The sequence below is a fragment of the Acomys minous genome (assembly GCF_964271855.1).
Source record: "Acomys minous genome assembly, chromosome: 3".
NCBI classification, from domain to species: Eukaryota; Metazoa; Chordata; class Mammalia; order Rodentia; family Muridae; genus Acomys; species Acomys minous.
Window position 1 is genome coordinate 76289785 of NC_140485.1, and position 22589 is coordinate 76312373.

At 49.9% G+C, this 22589-nt stretch overlaps 1 protein-coding gene and 1 long non-coding RNA gene across 6 annotated transcripts in view; one reads left to right on the forward strand and one right to left on the reverse strand.

Moving 5' to 3' along the window:
* PPP1R16B (protein phosphatase 1 regulatory subunit 16B) overlaps positions 1-5422 on the reverse strand; it is a 92680-nt gene extending 87258 nt beyond the window's left edge. The window contains exon 1 of one of the 3 annotated variants that reach the window (XM_084777224.1): positions 5275-5421. The gene's annotated coding sequence lies outside the window, so the exon portion shown is untranslated. Of the gene's footprint in view, positions 1-2614; positions 2823-5274 lie in introns of those variants that run through there. The other 2 variants (XM_084777225.1, XM_084777226.1) reach the window with 2 other exon arrangements.
* Positions 152-21888, forward strand: LOC311594971. Of its 3 annotated transcripts, none has more exons than XR_014778265.1 (4): positions 152-1636; positions 8566-8643; positions 18993-19173; positions 21418-21888. It is a non-coding gene; the product is annotated as an uncharacterized lncRNA (long non-coding RNA). The 3 variants fall into 3 exon arrangements; XR_014778267.1 differs by lacking the exon at positions 152-1636 and adding an exon at positions 5483-5567; XR_014778266.1 differs by lacking the exon at positions 8566-8643.
* The last annotated feature ends 701 nt before the right edge of the window (positions 21889-22589 follow it).

Consider the following 22589-nt stretch of genomic DNA (forward strand, 5'->3'; position numbering starts at 1 on the left):
GGTTTGATTCCCAGCACCCACGTGATGGCTCACCACCATGGGTAAGTCCAGTTCTATGGGATCCAACACCCCTCCTTCCGGCTGCTGCTGGCACCAGGCACGCATGTGGTGCACATAAAATCAAGTAAACAAATCTAAAAGGGGAGAAATTAAATAATTTAAAAATAAGACTAAAAGACTAATGATCATTATATAACTAAATATGGTACAAACAGAGCCATGGCAGAAGATTTAGAAAGCATTATACCAATATCATTCACCGCTTAGAAGCTACACCAGGCATTGGGGTGCACCCCTATGACCCCAGCATCCAGGCTGAAATAGGAAGATTGAGAGTTCAAGGCTAACCTCAGCATATAGTGAGACCCCGCCCCCCCACAAAAAGCTTGGAAGCCCATCACTTTAGATAAGATTAAGATCCTTAGGAGAAGTCAGAATTCCTAATACATGTGTTGTATATACAGTGTATATGGTCTGTGTTTCCAGATGAAGAAATTGGGGCCCAAGGAAACAGAAGCAGTGTCCAAGGTCCCTAAAACTGACGGAAAGCACATCAGTTTTCGAACCCTGAACTTAAACTCTGTTGTTACAGAAAAGGGGAACACTTAAGCATTGGTTTTTTATGTCATTTGTCATTTGTCAATAGGCAGGATCTATAGTCACATGATACTCTGAGCAGTCATCCTAAAAAGCCCATTCCTCCCTGGGGCCACCTGCCCCATCAATCAAGCCGCAAACTGCCGGCATCGAGGCGCATCTGTGGGACCCCAGTGGAATGCCATTCTTGATTCTGAGACATCCAGGAACACCTCCCCCCACCCACCCACAGTCACCTGCACTCAGGAATTTCCCAAAAGTCAGGGCAGGTTCCAAGAGCATACCCTATGGTGACCGATTTCTAAGGGCTCTCCTGCCCAGCACCCAGGGGCACACAAAGTCAGAGAAACTAGACACCATGCAGCCAGCTTAGAGATTTACAAAGAGCATACAGGAAAGCACATGGTATCCTTTTTCTTTTTCTTTTCTTTTCTTTTCTTTTCTTCAGGTTCTCACCATGTAGCCCAGGCTGTCCCTCAATTTGCTATCCTCCTGCCTTGACCTCCTAAGGGCTGAGACTATATACGTATCCCACCATGTCCAGCTGGCATAGAGCATCTCTGAAGACCTTGGCATGGGGGAGCATGTCAGGCAGAAGAAAGAAAGCTCTATGCTTACTGGAAGGAACCAAGGAGGAATGGAGACAGTGCTTCAGTATAAAAGCACCGCCCTGCTCGTCCTTCCACGAAGAAATTAATCCTGAACTTTCTTGGTTACTACAACCAGACAGCCGTTTGCAGTGAGCCTCCACCTGACAAGGCTGCGGAGTGCCGCTTCGGGTCAGCGAGCGTTTAACCATGCACAGGCCCCTGGCAGGATGACCTCTGACTCCTTCCCTGGCCTTCCTACCGGGACCTGCATCACACTGTTGACAGGGCTCCGGCAGCAACTCCCACCCACAGCTCGCCAAAGCTGTCCAGAGCTTTCCAGCCTGGACGCTCTAACACATAAGGCTTCTCCTCTTCGTGTACGAGTGCCCACCCCTCCATTACCTACCACCTGGAAAATTGCCACTGAAGAGATCAAATGTGCTCCCACAGTAAGTGTAGCCCACCTGTTATTGGTAATAATAGACTAATAATAATAGCAACTAACATCTGCGAGCAGTTATTCATACAGGGACAGCCCTGAGCTAAGTCTTTACCCACAGTATCTCTTTTCTGCTCACTTAACCATGAGCGGTAAGGACAAGGTACAGTGGTGGCTCAAACCTGGGGCCTCCTGTCCTCAGTCCCCACATCTTACTATGGAAGCTTTGACTGCCCCCCGCCCCAACCAGGCCCTCTTGTCTGCAGGCCTGCCTCTCCCCTGAAATGAGAACCCCCAGAGCTACTTTGGTTGTGGAGACCCCTTGCTAAACACAAGGCATACATAAAGGACCCCAGAGAAAGGGGTCATGCAGAAGCCTAATTCCCCCCCCCCCCCGCCCCAGGAGACAGGCTAAGAGGTTTTCTCTACCCTGAGAACTCATGGCACAAAAGGTATTCCTGTAGCGGGGGAGGAGGCAGGATCTATGAGGGCCCAAGGAAAGAAAGGACCAGAGGTGCTAGTGACAAGAGTCCACTTCCTGCCTGCCGGCCAGCACTCCACTAAGCATGTCTCTGTTCTCTGGTCTCATGAAGATGGCTATGGTGGGGGTTCTTACTACCCAGAAGAGACAGGGGAGGGGGAGAGAGAGGGGGCGGAGGGAGGGAGGGAGGGAGAGAGAGAGCGCGAGAGGGCGAGAGGGCTGTATACAGAGATCCAAGATGGCTTTAGACGGAGGAGCCCTCATTTCAACTAGACTCATACTGCTCCCCCCTCCCCCAAGGCTGATCTCTAAGATGTGTTGGGACAGGGGCTGTCCTGGTCTGGAATGTCAGTTGGGACCAGCTGTCTGCAAGCGCCTGGGGGCTGGGAGCACAGGGGGCTAGGATGAGAGAAGGGGTAAGATCAGTAAGAAACAGCGTCTTAGGGGATCCGAACCCAGCGCTTGAATCCAGGCTGCCTTGCGATCTGCTGTCCTGTGACCACTCACCTGCTGTGGGTGAGAACAAGCTCCCTAAGGGTTTTCTCAAGACAGGACAGGTGGCTAGCTCAGAGCAGCTCCACAGGAAGGTTCCAGCCTTGAAGAAAAGCATTTCCCTACCTCAGCTTCACCTCACCCTGTGGCTCGGGCTCACAGAAACACCAAACAGCAAGATTAGAATTTAACCTCTGCTCCCGGGCTCCGTGAACACAGAGTGTAAAGTCTGTGTGGGCACTAAACCCTGGCCTTACTTACCTGGTACTTCTAGACCAGGAAATGACCCATCACAAGAGAATTTCCCAAGGGGCCTGTGATGCCTAAGTCACAAATGAGAGTCCGCTTGGAACCCAAAGAGGCTTTCTTCCTTCCTTTCTTTTTTTTTTTTTATTTAATTTTTTATGTGTAGCTTTGGCTGGCCCGTACTTGTTTGTAGACCAGGCTGGCCTGAACTCACAGAGATCCGTTTGCCTCTGCCTCCCTGAGTGCTGGGATCACAGGTGTGCGCCACCGCAGCACCCCACTAAAAGGGGTTTTCTTTTTTTTTTTAATTTTATTTATTGCATATGAATGCTTTATCTGCAGAAGAGGGTATCAGTTTACATTATAGATGGTTGTGAGCCACCATGTGGTTGCTGGGAATTGAACTCAGGATCTCTGGAAGAGCAGGTGGCGCTCTTAACCACTGAGCCATCTCTCCGGGCCCCTAAAAGAGGTTTTCTTAAAGCCAGTCCAAAGGCTGGGAAGAGCTGAGTGGACACTGGTAGGTAGACTCTAGTTGACAGTGCTCTGGCTGGCATCTTGTCCACAGCATCCCAAGGACTGGGGCAGAGAAGATGAGATTTGGGTGACAGGTGGGAGGAAAAGTGGTGGGAATGTGTGTGGGAAAGGCCTTGCAAGCAGGCAACATGCTGGAAGGAGTCACCGGTCCCCACCGCCTCCTACAAGCTGGCTCTTGGTGACATAACTGAGGGAGGAAAAGTAGAACTCTCCCCCCCCCCGCCCCCCCACATCCCAGCCCCTGCAGAACCACCCACCAGGGCTCCACTTCTGCACTTGGCTAGGAGACACGCCCCGATCAAACCCTTACTGAAGGCGGGTTTGCCTAGCAGGGCCATCCGTGGTGCTCCGCTTGAATCATGAGCTTTCTGCGAGGCCTCTCAGTTACCGTACCGCCACCATTCGCCCCACTTCTTAGAGATCTGTGGTGATGGGGAACCGAGTGCAGATCGCTAGCCCTTGGCTGAGCTCAGGCTGGAAGGAGAGCTCCCTCCCCCACGGAGGTTGTTTCTCCTCCCGTACCACAGTGGCCGCAGGAAATGGCAGGATAGGGCACACAGGGAAGTCCCGCCCCGCCCCCGTACCCGCGAGGGCCCGGGCGACCGCCAGCCCCTTCCCCAGAGGGGCCTGGAGGGAACCAGCGCCTGGCACTGTTGGACTCCGGGTCCTCCACAGAGGGCGATTCACAGGCCGCACCTGGTGCTCCCGGCCGCCGGGAGCTGGTGGGTGCTTCTGACAGCAAGAACAGGAGCCCTTTATGAGCAGTGTAATCACATGGGCACGCAAGCACCGGCTTTCGGTTCTGGGAAGCGCTGTGCCGCCGCATCTCTGTCCCTCCACTCTCCAGATTCCAGAGAGCAAAGGCTCCCAGGCCTGGCCCCTGGTGGTGGCGCCTCGCTGGCTTGCAGGAAGGGCCGTAGTCACAGCTCACCTAGACCCAACTATCCTCCCAGGACTGGGAGCTGCAGCAGCAGCAGCAGCAGCAGTAAAGCCGGAGGCAGGGCTAGGAGGGGAGCGTAGAGGAAGAGTCCGCAACCACCACGGAGGCGGGTAGGAGCGCCTCCCGCTTCTCGCTCCCACCCAGGACGATCTATGCGCTCCGCGTGACCTTGTGGGAGACCCCTCAGTCGACCTCTGGGGTAGGGCTAAGCCGTTTCTGCACATCCTGGGCGCTCGGGGGCGCTGCTCCCTGAAGGAGCAGATGCGCGGGACTCGCGAGGAGTGGAGCGCTCCGGGCACGAGGACCGGCAGCTCGCGCCCACGGCGGCTGGCGGAGAGGCTGGGAGCATCCCTTCTGGGGAACCACCAAGCTGGGGGCTGCCGGGACTGACCCACAGGGTCTAGGGGTGGAGATCCCGCACTGGGTCACGTTTACCCTTAGGAACGGTTGCCCCTGGGACTTTTCCAACCCCCGGAGCAGCGCTCCCAGCGCGCGGCCGCTGCCAGCCCAAACCAAGCGCCGACACGCGAGGGGGCGGCACCCCCATGCCAGGCTCGTAGACTGCGCGCCGAGGGCGTCTGGTGTTCTGTGGCTCCACCACGCAGCCTTGTAACCCTGGCAGACAGCAGCCCAGACAGACCACGGACCTCACATCGCCCCCAAAGATGCAACCATCTCAGCCCCAGCCAACAACCTGCCAATGCATCCCCTAAACCAACCTTACCATCGGAAAGCGAGGAAGGGGAGGATGTCCCCACTGTGGCCCAACTCCCCGGCTCCGCACCCTCGGTACCCGCCTTTCCAGAACATCTTATTGCGGCCCCCCCTCCATTATCTTAAACCACCCGCCCTTGGCCAAGGCACCCCTCTCCACCTGCCAGACTGGAAGGAGCCGAGACCACCTGCCCGCCCAATACGCACAGCTCATAGAGGAATGCGCCTTGCTACTCACCCGCTCTCTCGAGCCCTGCCACGGGCGGCTCCCGGCCCCGGCTCGATCCGCAGGTCCCAGAGCCGCAGCTGGTGGTGCGGCGACAGAGCCAGCTCTGCTGGGTAGCGAGCCACCGCGCTCCTCTTAGCTCCTCCCTTAAGGCGGAGCCTAAACTCTCGTGGGGGGGGGGGAAGAGGGGGTGGGAAGGGGTGGGCTCACGCAGCCCCAAGGGGCTTGTCACCGCAACAAGGTCTAGGTCTTAGCGCCCGCCCTCGGGTTGGAGACCCCTTTTCTGAGCTGCAGGAAACCGGAAGGTATGTCTCCTTGACGCTGCCCCACCCCTAACCTCCAAGTACAGACAGGGAGAACCCAGGATGATGTTTTTATTGCCATTTGACAGATAGACCTAGTGAGGCCCGGAAAGAGGTAACAACCTACCCAGAGTAACACAGAATGGGGCCAGTGCCCAAAAGTCAACTTTCCATCTTAAGGCCCTGGTCAGTTTGAGTCTGCTCACCAAACACCAGGAGCCTGGGGGCATTGACTAGGGGACAGGGTTATATGGATAGGTCTTCCAGCTGATTAAAAAAAAAAAAAAGCAACAGGATGTGGCCTGTGACGTGGACTGAAGTCATGGCTTCTTTCTGGAAAGAGGGGAGATGGAGCGAAGGAGGAAGGAAGTGGTCATACCTAGGCTGATGTCTGGCACCAGCTGAGGCTCAAAGGGTCTAGACCCAGCTGTTCCCTTGAGCTTTTGTGCTAAGAACAAGGCCCAAACACCGGGCCTTCTGTCATGTAACCTAGGCTGACTGCGGTGTGTGCTTTCCCTTGAGGGCAATGAATGGGTTCAACCCTGTTTAAATTAATTTTGAAAGTTGTTCCTTTAAATCGCTCCTCCCCCTCCCCCACCCCACCCCCCCAGGGGAGAAATTTGACAAAGAGAAAAACCCCATCCCAAACACTCTCTGGAATCCACATTCCCTGAACACTGCCTTTAGAACAATAGGGTTCTCTTTTCCACAGAAGGCTTTGTTTCCTAAGCTTTCCCAGCCTCCAGAGTAGAGCCAGAGGCACCCCAGGAGCTGGGGAAGCGGACAAGATTCACTAGTGCGGCTCTCAGGGACCCTCAGTAACTCTTCCTGACGCACTCAGGATAGAACTCATAAACCCAGCTGACTTCCTTTCTATTTTCTTTTAAGACAAGGTCTCGCTTTGCTGCCCTGGCTAGCCCAGAACTCCCTGTGTAGACCAGGCTGGCCTTAAACTCACAGAGAACCAACCAGGGGCCTCTGCCACCTGAATGTTGTGATCAAAGGCCCGGCCCACTTTGCCCAGGCTCTGATTTCCTATTTGCTGGATAAACTCGGTTACTTTTCTTGGAGGAGTTAAAAAAAAAAACAAACAAACAGTGGATTGGGTTAGAGATTTAGCTCAGTGACCCGAGTGCTTGCCTAGCAGACAGGAACCTCTGGGTCCAGTGCCAGTGCTCCATGCGTGGTAGCAAACACACATGTAATTCCAGCACTCAGGCATACATATGAATTTGAGACCCACCTGTGGTACATAAGACCTTCAAAAACAACAACACCCCCCCACAGCTTGGGTTGTTCGAAGCCTGTCCCCAAGTCTGAAGTCCCCTTTCCTGTTGCCTGTGGTGTCTCCTCATTTCATTAATAATCCGGTTGTGAAAGACACTGTTTCTGGAGCAATTAGTGACAGCAGAGCAGGTGAGGAGCATTTAGAGTAGTGTTTAAAATAACCCACGGGGGGGGGGGGGGATATTGTTTTCTGCAGAATGTTTCCATTGATTTATAATGAAGAGCTGTGGGCCGAGTGGGTGGGAGACCACCTCTCCTAAGCATGAGGTGAACTTGAGCCAGTGTCCGGGAAATGAAGTCTTTATCAGGGTTTTTGGGGGCTACCAAATCTCCATGTTGTACGCAGTCCACTCACCACCTCTCAGAGTACTAGACACCAAAAAGGAGTGTATACTGCACGCAGAGGCCTCCTGCTTTCCTCGGTTCAGTCTTGCTAGGAAACTACAGGCATCAAGACAGCCGGGTAAAGCTGTGAGGACAAACATAGTGATGAATAGACCAAAACTGAGAATCCAGCTCGAAGTTCGGACATCGGCGGCAGGCAGCCCCTTGTCAACCAAGCAACTCAACAGAGAGAAGGAACAGTCGTTAATAACTGGTGCTGGAGAGAGTGGAGAGCCATGCGCCAGAGAATGAAGCCTGACCTCCCCCGCCCCCGCCCCCACCTCACACCGCAGACAGAAGTAATCCAAAATGGGTCAGAACCAAACGAAACTCTAAAACTAACTTACTTGCTTCCGGAGTCTTTTGAGACACAGTTTGACTCTGTAACTCTGGTTGGCCTGGGAACATGCTATCTTCCTCCAGGGCTGGCCTTGAAGCTCCTAAATGATCCTTCCTGCTTTTCAGATGCTAAGGTACAGGCATGCCCTGGCTATTACTATTTCAGGCTCCCAAAGCTACCAGCTTTCACCTCAGATTTCAGCCTAGAGAACCAAGTAAAACAAATCTCCATCGTGTAGACTATTAGTCTGGGTTTTTTGTTTTTTGTTTTTTTTCTTTTCTTTTCTTTTGGTTTTTCGAGACTGGGTTTCTCTGTGTGTCAAAGCACTGACTGTCCTGGCCTTGCTTTGTAAACCAGGCTGGCCTTCAACTCACAGAGATCAGCCTGCCTCTGCCTCCCGAGTACAATCTGGGGTACTTTGTTATGAAATCTTAATAATGACCTCAGAGTAGAAGGGAATAGTTGCTCCTACAGCTGATAGGGGGTTTGTATCTGGGGCACATCAGGAACTCGTAGAGCTCAGTCGTAAAAAGAGAACTCAGCTTAAAAGCAGGGCAGAGGCACATGTGGTGCCTCATGTTTATAACCTCAGCATTGAGAGATGGCAGAAGGAGGCAGGAAGATCAGGAGTTCAAGGTTATCCTCCACTGAATATAAAAATATCAAGCCAGCCTGGGCTACAGGAAAGCCTGTCAAGAAAGATAGCTAGCTAGCTAGCTAGATAGATAGATAGATAGATAGATAGAGGAAGGAAGGAAGGAAGGAAGGAAGGAAGGAAAAGGAAAGGTTAGGCATGTCAGCAGAAGATTCAGAAAGTCCACTCGTGTGAACTGGAGAGAAATGAAAGCAAGAGCCGTCACTAATATTGACAAATATTCATATTATTTTTATCCATGACAGCCAACAAGCAGGAAAAAAAAACCAAAAGCCCATCAAATGATTGCTATATAATAAAATATGATCTACCTATACAATGCAATTTTATTTTAGAAACAAAACTGACAAAATGGGAGCTGGAGAGATGGCTCAGCAGTTGGGAGGACTTGGCCCTCAGATTCCAGCACCCAGGTAACAAGCCAGGTGACCTGCAAATGCCCGTGACTTCAGCTATGAAGCATGTCTGTCTGTCTGTCTCTTATACACAGAAACACACACACACACACACACACACACACACACACACACACACTTTTAAAGGGAGGAGAGGTGCTAGAGAAAAGGTTCTCAACCTGTGGGTCATGACCCCTTTAGGGTTACACCTCCAATAGTCTGTATATCATATATTTACATTATAATTAATAACAGTAGCAAAATTATAGTTATGAAGTAGCAATAAGTTTATGGTTGTGGGTCACCATAACATGAGGAACATGTCAAGAAGGTTGAGAGCCAGTGTGCTAGAGAGTCAGCTCGGCAGTTAAGAGTGAAGTGCGCTCCCGGAAGACTCAAGTTCAGTTCCAAGCACATACACTGAAGGGCTCACAAAACACTTGTATCCCCAGTTCCAGAAGATTCCATGTCCTCTTCTGGCCTCCAAGGGCACCCACATACACATGTACACACACACACACACACACACACACACACACACCTGTATCCCAGCACTTGAAGTATACACAAAAGAATCATGTAAATAAAATTTTTTAAGTGTTGAACATGCCACTACATAAACTCAGTCTTTTAAAAAATTACCTGTTTTTTGATATTATAATTACATCCTTTATCCTTTCCCTTTCCTCCCTCTTAAATCTCCAATGTGCTCTCTTTCAGAACTCATGACCTCTGTTTCTCTGTTTTTCACTAATTGTTGTTACATACACACACACACACACATACACACACACACACACACACACACACACAGTCTTAAATACATAAATACAACCTGCTGAGTCTGTATAATGTTACCTTCATGTTGCTTTCAGGGCTGAGCCTTTGATATTGGCTAATCAATTGGTGTGCTCTTCCCTGGGGAAGACGATTTCTCCCACCCTCAGCATTCCTTAGTTGTCTGTAGTTGTTGGTGTGGAGGTGATTCCTCGTGGGCTTTTCCCCATCCGCGTTGGCATGTCTATTGGTGTCCTAGTTTAGCTCATGTTAAGGCAGCCATGTTAGTGAGACATAGATGAGCTTTTGAAGGCACAATTCTATGAAAAAATCAAATTGCAAGCTTACATACCACATGGGTGTGTTTAAGATGTCCAGAAGAGAGAAACCCTGGCCGGAGACATAGCTCAGTTGGTAGAACACTTGCCTGGCATACACAAGGCACCATATAAACCAGGCATGATGTAATCCCAACATTCAGGAGGCAAAAGGCAAAAGGATCAGAAGTTTAAGGTCATCCTCGGCTACACAGTGAGTTAGAAGCCGGCCTGGGATACGCAAGGCCATGACTCAAAAAATGAAAGAAAGAAATAAAGAAAAAAAGAAAGAAAGGAAGGAAGGAAGAAAGAAAGAAAAAATCAAAACAAAAGACCCAGAGAGAGTGTGGATTGATGCCTGTCCTAGACGGGAGGGTATGGTTTGAGGTAGCTGAGGGCGACAGGAAAGGGCATTTCTCCTGGAGGTAATGAAATGCTCCTCAATGCCAGGCAATGGTGGCTCATACCTTTAATGCCAGCACTGGTGAGCAGAGGCAGGCGGGTCTCTGAGTTTGAGGGTAGCCTGGTCTATAGAGCCAATTTCAAGACAGCCAGGGCTACACAGGGAAACCATCTCTTCTTTTTTTTTTTTTTTTTTTTTTTAGGCAGGGTTTCTCTGTGTAGCCTTGGCTGTCCTGGACTCGCTTTGTAGACCAGGCTGGCCTCGAACTCACAGCGATCCACCTGCCTCTGCCTCACAAGTGCTGGGATTAAAGGCGTGCGCCACCACGCCCGGCTTGGGAAACCATCTCTTGAAAAAAAAAAAAAGGAAAAGAAAGAAATGTTCCTCGGTGGATTCTAGTGGTGGCCACCCAAACACAGCCTTCAAGTCACACGGCAGGTGAATTATATCTCAATAGAGTTTTTTTTTTTTTCTTTAAAGCAGTTCTCGAACGCAGAATATTAGGTACGCTGCAAAGCCCTCCCTCCTGTCCCCAGACTGGAGCAGCCCAGCCTTCCACTCCAAGGTCATCTGTGGATGTTTATAAAGCATTAGCACTCTGGGCCAATGAATATTGTAAGAGGCTACGGAAAATGTTGGAGCACCCAAAAACAAATGAGTTTTCTCCCACATATAAAATAAGAAGCACTGATGTTTTTAAAATTTATTTATTTTTATCTTATGTGCATTGGTGTTTTGCCTGCATGTATGTCTATGTGTGGGTGTCAGGTCTTGGAGTTACAGACAGTTGTGAGGCTGCCATGTGGGTGCTGGGAATTGAACACCGGTCCTTCGGAAGAACAGTCAGTGCTCTCAACTGCTGAGCCATCTCTCTGGCCCCGGAAGCACTGATGTTTATAAATACAGACTTAAGCAGCTACATGATGCTAGCTCCCCTGTACAACCATAACTCAGTCAACTCGATGTAGCATATGTATTACATGGTGTCTACGTTATGCAAATCACCCGTTACAACTCGGTGAATTAACTGGTCATTCCAGTGTGAAGTGAGTCCTAAAGGCCATAGGATCTGAAGAAGGACTCAATTACAGCCCCGAAAAGGATTCACACTACCGGCAGTTTGATCCGATGGTGCTTAATGCTAACCAGAAGGTAGCTGGCCTGGCCTGTCCGTGTACTCCCTCCTCAGAACAGGTTCAATCATCCCTGGAGGCAGCTTAAAGCAAGCATGTCTGGGTGGCTCTTGTCCCCTATGATGATGGCTCTGGTGATGGGCCCAGGCCAGGCCCAAACAACCGCAGAAGCACAGAAAGTCCAGACGCCCTGTGATCTGGTTGGAGAACAGCATCCGGTGTTGGTAGCCCTGCTCCGGCAGGAGCTGCCTGGGCGGTCCTTTCCTCTTCCTCTGGCCCATTTCCTGCTCTGTAAAACTCCAATTGTACAGTACTTGTGTGTGCATGTTTTTCCACATCCTCATGCTTTTGAGGGAAGTGGCCTTTCCTCCATCTCTTGAGCCCTCTCCCTAAAGCCATTTGCACAGAGCAGGGCTGCAGTTGGTGTGGAGGGCTCCCCGGTGACTAGTGCTAATCAGTAACCCCACACTCTACGGGGCTGTAAGACAGGGGTCACTAAGGGTCTGAGGTGAGCTTCTGTTCATATTTCTCCCCCAGGTTGGTTTGTTTTTCTGAAAACAGGTGTCTGCCAGGCGTGGTGGCACACACTTGTAGTACCAGCACTTGAAGCTGAGGCAGGAGGATTACTGAAAGTTCAAAGCCAGCACAGATTCACACTGAGACCGAGACTCTGTATAGGAAAAATAAAGGAGTAAAGGTCTCACTTATGTGATCCAGGTAAGCCTTGAACTTGCGATTCTCCCACCTCAGTGTCCCAAGCACTGGGGTTACAGATGTGTCGCCAAGCTGCCAGCTTCAGGCTGCCATGCTCAGGCTCTGCTGCAGGCCACTGCAATTAGGAACCATTGGGTGCAATGCGGCTTCGGGAGCCAGGGTTAAAAATTACCACCTAAATCCCTTTTCCCCATGCTTGGCAGAGATCAGAGTGGATCATGGGAGAGCACTCGCAGTCTTCCCTCCTTTGGTATAGGACACAGCCTAGGGCTCTGCACTAACCAGGTCTAATAAACAATGGGTCTTAGCTAATGCCTTCGGTGTGGAGCTCCCCAAACTCCCTTAGGTGAAAAACCATGTGCAATGCTTATTAAAATGAAGCTTCTGGGGGCTGGAGAGACATCTCAGTGGTTAAGAACATTTGACTGCTCTTGCAGAGGACCTGAGTTCAGTTCCCAGCACCCACACTGGGCAGCTCACAGCCACCTGTAGCTCCGGCTCCACCTGTAGCCAGCCTCTCACCTTCACAGACCTGCACGCATGTCCACAATATACACAGAGAGACACATAATATGCATATATGTGCATAAACACATAACTAATTAAAAAATGAAATAGGCCCAAAATTAAAAACACGAGTTCCATTTTGCAATAATCAATACAATAATTGATTAAGGGGAAAAGAGTCAACCATAAATGCAAAAAGCACTGAATGAAGAATTATTAGATAAGGGAATATTCACTTGTCTCAAAACATTGCAACAGGGCTGGGCATAGTGGCACATGCCTGCAATCTCAGCCCTTGGAGGCCTGATGCAGAAAGGTTTCAAGTTCAAGACCAGCCTGGGCCATGTAGAAGACCCTGGCTCAAAAACCAGGCTTTCTACTGTTGTGATGAAACACCATGACCAACGAGCAAGTTGGGAAAGAAAGGGTTTTTTGGCGTATCCTTCCAGATCTTAGTCCATCACTGAGGAAAGTCAGGATAGGAACTCAAACAGGGCAGGAACCTGGAGGCAGGAGCTGATGCAGAGGCAGTGGAGGAGTGCTGCCTACTGGCTTGCTCCTCATGGCCTGCTCAGCCTGCTTTCTTATAGAACCCAGGGTCACTCACTCAGCCACGGATGACCCCACCCATAATGGGCTGGGCCCTCCCCCATCAATCACTAGTTAAGAAAATATCTTAGGGGTGTGTACAGTCACACACACCTGTAATCCAGGCACTCAGGAAGGCAGAGGCAGGCAGACCACTATGAGTTTAAGGCCAGCCTGATCTACAAAGCAAGTCCAGGACGGCCAAGGCTACACACAGAAACCCTGTCTCGAAAAACAAAACAAAACAAAAGAAAGAAATTATCTTACAACTGGCACTAATGAAGGCATTTTTCTCAATTGAGGTTCCCTCTTTTCAGATAACTCTAGCTTGTGTCAAGTTGACATAAAACTAACCAGTACATCACCCACAGACTAGTTACTAATTTAAAAGGGAGGGGCACATGCACCTTCACAATAAAAAGATGTATCTCTCTCCTCCTAAAGGCCTAAACTCAGTGTCACCCAGAGGGGGACAGCGTGACACTGTTTGCTTTCTGGCTTGATGTGCTGAGACTACCCAGCATCTTCGATGTCACTTTCTTGCCAAAAATACTTAACCTGGTTTTAATCATGAGGAAAATTTAGACAAATCTAGAATGTGGGACATTCTACAAGCCTAGAATCTCTTCAAGTTAGCAGCCATTTTTAAAGATGGGAGTGAGTTATTCTAGGTTAAGAGAGACTAAAGAGACAGCTCACTCTCTTCTATGTGTGCATGCACCCGTGTGTAGAAATGTATGTGTTTTCACTGGGTCATGGACAGGAAAAGGAAACAGCTAAGATAGGAAGGCAAGTATCTCGGAATTCAGATGTTCTCTCTCCATGAGGCGATGGTTAGAGTTTTATTTTGTTTTCATTTTAAGACATTTATTTTTATTTTATGTGTATGAATGTTTGTCTGAATGCATGTGCATTATTTATGTGCCCAGTGCCTGAGGAGACCAGAAGAGGGTTTCAGATCCCCTGGAGCTGGAATTATAAGAAATTGTGAGCCACCTGAAGTGGATGCTGGGAACTGAACTTGGATCCTCTGGAAAAGCTGTGGGTTCTTTCAACATTGCGGCATCATTTCAGCCCTGTTCCCTTAGATATTTTGTTGTTGTTGTTGTTGTTGTTGTTGTTTTGTTTTGTTTTGTTTTTCGAGACAAGGTTTCCCTGTGTAGCCCTGGCTGTCCTAGACTCGCTTTGTAGACCAGGCTAGCCTCGAACTCACAGTGATCTGCCTGCCTCTGCCTCCCGAGTGCTGGGATTAAAGGCGTGCGCCACCACCGCCTGGCTTCCCTTGGATTTTTAACTTCTCTGGAGTTCTGAAATTTTCAAAAAATGGGTCAGGGAGTGAGTGGAGGCAGATTCCTTGTCCTGGAATGAGGTCTGGGATCTGCAGTTTTTAAAGGTGTTCAGATGATTGGCATCTGGTACAGGGAAGTCATCGCCTCCAAAGCCTCCTTGGACGTCCCTACAACAGCCTGGGACAGATGCTCAGGCAGACAGCTCCATCTCATGGCACACCCTCTCCCCTCTCCCTGGCCCACCATCCCCACCCTTCTTTCTTCACGTTCAAGTCCAGGTCTTCCTCAGGGGAGACCGCCAAGAGCACGCTCAAAGACTGGAAAGATGGCACAGTGGTTATGAGCACTGGCTGCTCTTCCAGAGGACCTGAGTTCAATTCCCAACACCCACATGGAAGCTTACAATCATACATTCAGGGAAAGGACACATATACATGAAATACAAGTTTTAATTTTAAAAAATATATATAATAATAAAGAAAACACTCACTCAAAGCCCCAGGAACTGGGCTGTAATTTTATATCCAGTTGTGACTATTGAATTTATGTTGCCCTCTCCCATTAAACAGTGTCATGGCTGAACCGTGTCCTCCCCAACCTCCACTTGAATGCACATGTTGAAGTTATTACCCTCAGCACCTCAGGATACAGCTAAGACTGGAAAGAAAGTCTTTGCTATGGTTTGAGTACATGTGTGTCCCCCCAAAGGCCAATTTCCTAAATACATAGGTCTCCTGGGGGGTGGGTACTACTACTACTAGGAGTCTTTTGGTCATTAGGTCATGTCCTCAAAGAGGATTATGGGAGCCTGGCTCCTTACTGTCTTTCCTGATTTGTGACATAAATGGTTTTGCTCTGCTAGATCTCCTGTTGCCATCTGTACAGTAGGTTTGAGGCAGCTTGTCCCAAACAAAGAAGATAAATTGCCGAGTTATTATATAAGGCGTAAGTTTCTTTCCTCCCAGTTCTGTTCAGTTGTCACTGCTGTTGTTGACTTCAGCTCTCCAGCCACCGTTGATTGTCTCTGGCTGTGTCTGGATGTCACACACACCACCACCACCAACACCAACACCACCCCGCAAGGAAAAATTGGTCCATAGTCCTAAAGTGAGACATCTACAGCAAATGGAAACCTGAAGGTCAGCATGGTTGTAGTGTTCCTGCCTGCAACGAGGGAGGCAATGCCCTCAGCGGTACTAAGATCTAGACTTAGGAGAGGTACACACCATGCTGAGGTGGGGAGGCAGGATGTTTATCCCCGGGCAGCAGGCAGGCTGAAGAGCAGCTCAGCTTCTGACCATCAGGAGCTGTAACAGGAGCAGCCAGGACGTAAGCTCACAGCCACGAGACAGAGAAGGTCTGCCAGCGTCCTTGCAAATGAGGACCGTGGAACCTTGGAGAAACGTGGCATTATGTAAGAAAGTTGGATGCACAAGACTTGTCACCCCCCTGCAAGCAGGCTTAGGGTATAGCTCGGTGGGTAGAGTGTTTGCCTAGCATGCGCAAGGCTCTGGGCTCAATCCCCAGCACAGTGGTGGTGCACGGCTGGCAATCCTGGCACTTAGTTGGTGGAGGTGAAAGGATTTGAGGTGCAATGTCATCCTGAGTTCAAGATTAGCTCGGGCTTCTATGAACCCCGGTCTCAGAAACAAAAGAAAACTTAGGAAACAGCAGTGCCTGCCTAGAGAAAATCCCCCACTTGTGTAGTAGAACTGATGTCTAAGGGTGTTCATTGCAGCTTTATCTGAAAGAGCAAACACACAGCTACCTAAACGACTACCCCAGCAGGGAAATACTGGAATTCTGAGCAGCAGAGAATGACCTGAACTAGAGCCACCTGTAGAACGTGACACGTGGGGACAACACAACAGACGAAAAATAAAACCAAGCCGCGGATGACACACACAGCAGGATGCTTCTGGGTTTTAGAAGCATGATGCCACCTGTGTGTGACAGACAGGTGCAGCAAAGAGCTACAGCAAGGCTGTCCTTGGTCCCTACAGATCCACTCAGCCACCCCCACCACTGGGGGAGTAAAACTGGTTTCTTGCTGGGTTTAGGCAAGGGGGTTGCGGGGAGGTGGGTCCCCAACAGAATAGCAAGAAGATATGAGGCTCTGTGAGTTGGTTGTGTCTCTCGACTGAAGGCCACAGACCCTCTAAGCGGTTCCTTCCAGAACCAGCCATTTGTCACCCCCCCCCCACCTCAGTTTCCCTAACTACAGACTGGGAATGTGGTCACTGTGTGGAATGGGTTAGTGTGTCTGGTGGGCTGCAGACAAGGTCAGCAAACATCAGTTTCTTGTTAATGTTGCCCGGTTTCTATCTGCAAGGAAGTCTTTTCTTGCTCACAAAAGAAAGATCGTGTGTGTGTGTGTGTGTGTGTGTGTGAGAGAGAGAGGGGGGGGGAGGGAGGGAGGGAGGGAGGGAGGGAGGGAGAGAGAGAGAGAGAGGAAGAGAGGGAGAGAGAGAGAGCAAGTGAGTGTGTGTATGTGTGTGTGTGTGTAGATTACAGGCAAACATCTGGTACAAACATCTATTATTTATTCTACATATTATAAGATTTTAAAATTATTTTTATTTTATGAGTATGAGTGTTAGCTTGCGTGTATGTATGTGCGCCGCATGCATACCTGGTGCCCTCGGAGGCCAGAAGAAAGCTTCAGATCTCCTGGAACAGGAGATAAAGACAGTTGTGAACTAACTATCCAGATCATCTTCAAAAGAGTTTTAAACCACTGAGACATCTCACCAGCCCCATGATACAGTTTTTTTAAAAAGCAACACTTAACCCACAACAGTGACAGACTGTTCAAGTCTGGAATAAATGAGAATGTATAAGCTTGGGAAAACAGCCGTTCGTGATGATTCTGTTGGCCACCAGGTGGCAGCATCTACTCTGTCAAAGCGGGGAGTGTCCCACAGGGATTTGGTTGGTAGTTGGGAACCAAGGTTTTGCTGTGTTGCCTGGGTGAACCTAGAACTCTCTCTCTCCCGCTTGCCATGGCTCCCATTGCTGGGATTACAGGCAGGTGTCACTATGTCTGGCCTTTTCTCTGGTTTTGTAATAAGACAGAGCCAGGCTGGTGGGAGCTGCTTTGGTAGCGACCTGCAGAAGGAGTCGCATTGCTATGAACCTGATGGAAGAAAGCAACATTTTTGTAACACTCATGAATTCAGAAAGGGAGCATCAGGGGCGACACGCTGGCTCTGTCCTGCACATCTGGGCAGCAGCTGGTAAGACCGGATGACGTGGAGACATCTTCACCCAGTGTCTGGCAAATAATGGTGATTACTAGGATTTGAAGTGCCTACCATGGGTCTTTCAGGCAGGGCAACTAGGTTCAAGTGCAGCTTCAAATTCAGAAGTCCTAAGGCCAGGTGGTGGTGGCGCACGCCTTTAATCCCAGCACTCCAGAGGCAGAGGCAGGTGGATCTTTGTGAGTTCGAGGCCAGCTTGGTCTATAAAGTGAGTCCAGGACAGTCAAGGCTATACAGAGAAACTTTGTCTTGAAAAACCCAAAACAAACAAACAAACAAAATCAGAAGTCCTGGTGCATGTTTTGAATGCCAGAGCTTGGGAGGCAGAGGCAGGTGAGTTGTAGGTCAGCTCAGTCTACATAGTGAGTTCCAGGTTAGCCACAGATAGCGAAACTTTGCCTCAAAATCCTCATCATCTTTTTAAAAATAAAAGCCAACCAACCAACCAAAAAAGCACGGGCTTCCAAGCACGGACACAGAGCCCCTCTCTGGGTTATCATTGCCACTAGAGAAGGTTGGCGTGACCATCCTGATTATGGCAGGCAGGCTGATTTCTCTGGTTCCGGGTTAGAAACCCAAGGTTGAGGCAGCAAGCCTCTGGCCCACTTTCTTCTGAGACCCCTCTCCTTGCCTTGCATACACACAGCACCTCCTCATCGCATCCGTGCATGATCTTTCCCCTGTGTGCACGTGCCGCCGTTGTCTCTGTGCTCACGTCCTCTCTTATAAAAACATCAGTCAGATTGGATTGAGGCCACCCCAACAGCCCTGCTTTAATTTAATCACCTCTTTGAGGCTCCGGTCTCCAAAGATGGCTCCGTGTTGTTGGGATCCCAGGCTCCAGGCTCTAGCATGTGAATTGGGGTGTGGAGCACAATCGGGCCCATTTCAGTCATGGTCATGAGCATAAGATGCCTTCGTCTTGGGGAAATGCAGTCGTCCACAGCCAGGTAGTTAAGAGCTTTGCTGCTCTGACTTCCATGCCTTTGAACCTACTCCCTTAGACAAAGGGTGGTCCCAGCAGAAGGCAGGCAGGCAGAAGCAATGCCCATTGTCCAGCCATCCTGGGGGTCCTGCTCTCTGAGCATCCCCAACTCCTGTCCCATGCTTCGCTGGCCACTGTCCTCTTTTTTTTTTTTTTAATATTTTATTTATTATTATGTATACAATGTTTTGCCTGCATGTACACGTGCACTCCAGAAGAGGGCACCAGATCACATTATAGATGGTTGTGAGCCATCATGTGGGTTCTGGGAATTGAACTCAGGACCTTTGGAAGAACAGACAGTGCTCTTAACCTCTGAGCCATCTCTCCAGCCCTGGCCACTGTCCTCTTATGTGCCCCTTGCTACACTGTCTGTGATCTCTGCCACTTACAGACTGCTTTCCCCTGCCGGGAGAAACACTTGCAAACTCATTGACTTCTGACGACGCTGGGAGGTCATTCGCACAGATGAAGAAACCAACAGTGCACATGTGGAGGTCTGAGTCCATGGAGCTGGTGAGAGGGGCAGAGGGAAGACTTGAACCCAGCTCCACCTGCCTCCCAGGCCTGTGTTGGTGAGCTCTTGCTACCGGGTCTGGCATTAGCTAGCTCCTTCCTGTGTGCCACGCCTGCTCTCATCAGTCCTCTCATTAAAGCCTATGCCTTTTAGTAGCTCAGTCTACTCTGGACCTGGCCCCACATGCTTGGGCTTGGCCTCCCTCAAGAAGCCCCATTCTCACCCCCCACCCCTGCCCCCACCCTCATCCCCACCCCTACCCCTCCCTTGCCCTGCACCGGCTTATGAACAGAAGGTGAATAGGGCATGCCCTGCTCTTCACACCACATCCCCATGATGTCCACAGGGCTGAGCTTCCCCATCCCCTACACTGGCTTAAGGTGCATCTAAAGGACTTGCTTTGGCCAATGGGTTATCAGCCGATAGGATACAGGCAGGAGCTCAAAAGGCACTCACATTGGGCATGGCTTTCTCGTAATACTGCCTACCGCCTTGTGCCTAGAACCAGAGGAGAGAGGCTGGGGAAATGGCTCAGTCAGGTAAAGGGTTTGCCATGCAAACATGAGGACTTTAGTATGGATCCTCAGCATACACTCCAAAGGCCAGGAGTGTACATGTCATTGCAGCACTGGGAAGGAAGAGCCAGAGACAGGCGGATCCCTAGGGCTCACTGGCCAGTCAGTCCAGCTTAACTGGTGCACCGGAGGTTCAGTGAGAGACCCTGTCTCACAAACTAAGGTGGGGAGTGGCTGAGGAGGACACCTGAGGTTGACCTCCGGCCAAATGTGCACCTGCACATGCACACACACCACCACCAATAACAGCAAAACAAAACACAAGCAGACAGCAACAACAACAAAAAAAAACAAAAAACAAAAAACAAAAAACAAAAAAAAACCCCTACTGTTCATGTGGAGGCTCTTGCTGCCAAGCCTGACAACTTGAGTTTAATCCTGGATTCCGTATAATGGAAGGGGAGAGTTGATTCCTGAAAGTTGTCTTCTGACCTCCACACACGCATGTACGTGTACACACACATATGCATACACACACACACACAATTAAAAAAAAAAGAAAGGCCTAAAGCATCTATTGATTGATTAATTGATTGATTGATTGAGACAGGGTCTCATTATGTACCCCTGGCTGTCCTGGAGCTTGCTAGGTAGACCAGGCTGGCCTTAAACAAAGATCCTCCTGCCTCTGCCCTTCTGAATGCTGGGATTAAAGGTGTATGCCACCATGCCCAGCAAGAGTAAACTAAATGACAAAACAATCAATAGGACATGATGGGTGCATGCCTTTGATGTCAGCACTGGGGAGGAAAGAACACCAGGCCACCATAGGTTCAAAGCCAGCCTGGTCTACATAGCCAATATGAGACCAGCCAGAGCTTTATAGGGAGAAGAGACTCTTGTGCTCTCAATGCCCCAGGCTGGCCCTTGTCCCAGGAACCCTAGCTGCGACTCCAGACATGAGTGAGGCCACCTGGGCCATCTGCCCAGTTCTCTCTGACTACAGACACAGCAGAGTCTGACATGACCAGCTGCTCCTCCCGGTGGGACCCAGCGGGAACCACAGGCCCCTGGGATACTGAACAAATGCAATAATAGTCCTTATGTAGTCAGGACGTGGGAGCGCAAGGTTACTTGTCACTTGCAAATGCCGATGAGTGGACAGGAACTGGCCCTTCAAAACCACACAGAGAGCCCACAGTCTGAGACGACAGCGGACTAAGATCCCACTCACCTCCAGCCACAGGTCTACAGAGAGAAGCAAAAGGCAGGTAGCTAACCATTCTGCAACACTGTCTCGCCCCTCTGGGCAGGTGGGAGGATCCGATTCGGACACCTGTGATGTCTGTGCCTCTCACCATGCCTGCATTCATCCATCCCTCATTCTCTGGACATCTGGGCCAGGGCTCTTCTTGGAAGGCCGTCTCGCATCTGTCCATTACCAACTTCACATCCCTCTAAGGGCCTCCGGGCTTCTGGGAGGAGATTAATGCAAAAACAAGCCAGTGGCAACGTGCAGTGGCAGCATGTGCGTGCTGGTTCTTACAATACGGAGTGCAGGCGTGTCCCTATGATTGGCTTTAAGGCACTTAATAAATGTGGTTTGTTCTGCAGCAGTAGGTAACTGACCCCTATGGTTGCCTTTCACTAAAGCTCTAGAGCACCCGCCTCAATGCCACTGGTGTCCTATAGAAAAGCATTCAAGTGGTCAGTACGTGATGGGCCACTCCCGACCCTGGGAATGCTGTCTCCCAGGGCCTGACAATCATGGTTTATTTGTGATTCAGGTCTCAAAGAGTTCTGCCTGGAAACACTTGCAGCCAAGGCTGGATTCTGAGCCTTTGGAGATGTCTTCATCTGCTGGATTCTGCAGAGATCCAGTCCCCTGTTCATTATGTGGACTCTGTAAACAGCCCCAGCCCTCAGGGGCTTCCATGTCCTAGCATAGCCTTGTGTGGTGCAGAGGCTTGCCACAGCAGCGGAGTAAGTGTGGAGCTAAGTCTCCACAGAGTCATGGTGGCAGCTGGGTCACTCATGGCCTCTAGCCATGGGACAGACAAGGCCAGTTAGGATGATTTTATTTCCTGCTGTGATCCCCTCCTGAGCACCAAGACCAGAACCACGTTAGCTTATTCCAGTGCAGTCCTCAGATTTTTGTTTGTTTGTTCTGACACATGGTTTTTCTGTGTAACCTTGGCTGTCCTCGACTCACTTTGTAGACCAGGCTGTCCTTGAATTGGATGCAAGGATTAAAGGCGTGCACCACCATATGTTTGGTTGATTTGGTTTGGTGGTTTTTTCTTTTTTTTCTTTCTTTCTTTTTTTTTTTGAGGGCAAGGAGATAGATCTCTCTAGATAGCCCAGACTGGTCATGAACTCACCCTGTAGCCCAGGGTGGCCTCAAACCTGTGATCCTCCTGCCTTGGCCTCTGGGAGTGCTGAGATACAGGCATGCACCACTATACCTTATTATTCAAATCTTTTGGTCTAGCAATTCCATTTGTAGTAACACCATTCCCAGTTACACACCCGGACGCTTATTTGTGCAAGGATATTTTTTGCAGCACTATTTATAATAGAGCAAATTTGGAAACACTTATTCAAATGCCAAGCACAGGTGGAACGGCTATGTGAGACATGCCGGGATACAGTTCAAGTGCCACAACGAGTGAAACTAGTCCCTCGAAAATCTGTTCCGTGAGGGGAAGGCCTGGCTGTGGAGAACAGGGGACAGCTCACTAAGGGACAGATGCTTCAATAAAGGAAAGGCACTGCTTCCTCTCTGCATCTATCATAAGATGCAAATAAGTAGAGTGGGGAAATAGAAGGATCCAGAGGGTCCTAGAAACCTACAAGTAGATCATTATGACAGGCGGATCTGGGCCCAGGGGTCCTGCTCAAACTATGGCACCAGCCAAGGACAATACATGCAGTCAACTTGGAACCCCTGCCCAGATCT